Source organism: Sinocyclocheilus anshuiensis, unplaced genomic scaffold (genome assembly GCF_001515605.1).
Source record: "Sinocyclocheilus anshuiensis isolate Anshui unplaced genomic scaffold, SAMN03320099.WGS_v1.1 scaffold454, whole genome shotgun sequence".
Lineage (NCBI taxonomy): Eukaryota > Metazoa > Chordata > Actinopteri > Cypriniformes > Cyprinidae > Sinocyclocheilus > Sinocyclocheilus anshuiensis.
The window spans coordinates 1,154,643-1,156,195 of NW_015548217.1; positions in this window are offsets into that span (position 1 = coordinate 1,154,643).

A 1,553-nucleotide genomic window follows, 5' to 3' on the forward strand; every position below is an offset into this window, starting at 1 on the left:
GCCAACAAACTTACAGCTAAATATTAAAGAACTTACATTTAATACACAATATTTGCAGTTACTTTGTCTGTTTGTGATCCACCAATGAACATCTCCGAGCAGAAGGTTCTTTAATGAATTAGTGCTTTTGAACAATTGGGTTGAGTAATTGATTCAATGACTCACTTAGAAATACAGTCACCTGTTTCACTGAATAAATGAATCATTCACTTTGAACAAATCAGTTGAATGAATCATTTAATGACTTACTCATAATGATTTCATTTGTAGCCACCTACTGGTGTACTCAAGTATTATTTTTGCTGGAAATGTATACAAAAAATTATGATAATAAATTTTTAAATATATAGGCATTTAAAATATTTTATTATTTGTTTTAAAAATATTAAAAGAGTTTGAATAGGTAAAGAAGATATGTTTAAAAAGAAATGGTCAAAATTTAATGAGTTTTTTGAAGATTACTTTAATTTAGTTTTCACTTAATTAATAAATAAGTATATAATTGATTTATTAGATGAATTAATACTATATATTTTTTATTTGTACGTTTAAATGCATGATGTTTGAGAAATTAAGGAATTGTGTGCTTTTACCTGAAATTAATCTTTATTTATTAATTTAATTTTCTTTTTATTTATTGATCTATTTTATTTAGTCGAATGATTCGGTTGAGTAATTGATTCAATGACTCACTTATAAATACAGTCACCTGTTTTGCTGAATGAATGAATCTGTGTCTTTGAACAAATCGGCTGAATGAAGGATTCAGTGACTCACTAATAAAGGAATTTGTCGCCACCTACTGCCGCAACTAGAAACACACACACACACACACACACACAAATTAAAAAAATAAAATAAATAAATCCCCACCAGGAAGAAACAGACTGACAGTCTGTCTGAATCATAAACAGAATGAAAAGTCCCAGTGCTTCAGCCTATCAAATTCAAGGACTGGAACTAACTGCTGTAAGCTGCAATCTATTATAAATGTTAGTGATACGGGAGGCATATATCCAAGACATAATGTGTCTGACAACTTGGACAGCAAACATGCATCTTCTAAACGAGCAACAGAAGTTGCACAAGTCAGAATAACATGTTAGGGTCAAAATTCATGTTCTTTGATGTCAATAAATATTCAAAACAAGGCTTTTTGTGTAGTGAGTGGTGTGTGTGATTGGCAGCTGCTGCGATGCTCTCAGAGTCTTTACCTTCCTGGATCAGGCTGATGAAGTAAATAGGATGACCAGTGCTTGAGCGACTCCACCCTAATTTAATGATTTCCTGCTGGGCTGCAAACAGCCTCCTGCTGTGTCTGTGTGAGTTAGTGTCTCCCAACTTCACTCGCTCAGCCCGGACGCCAATGACAACAAGCAGCCAGACAGAACCAACATTGACTTACCCACAATTCCACAGGGCAGTGGAGCCAGGCTGATGGGGAAGAAAGGCAGTGGAATGCATCAGGTCAGGCAACGGTGTCTGACAAACCCCTTCAACACACACAAACACACACACACACACACACACACACACACACACACACACACACA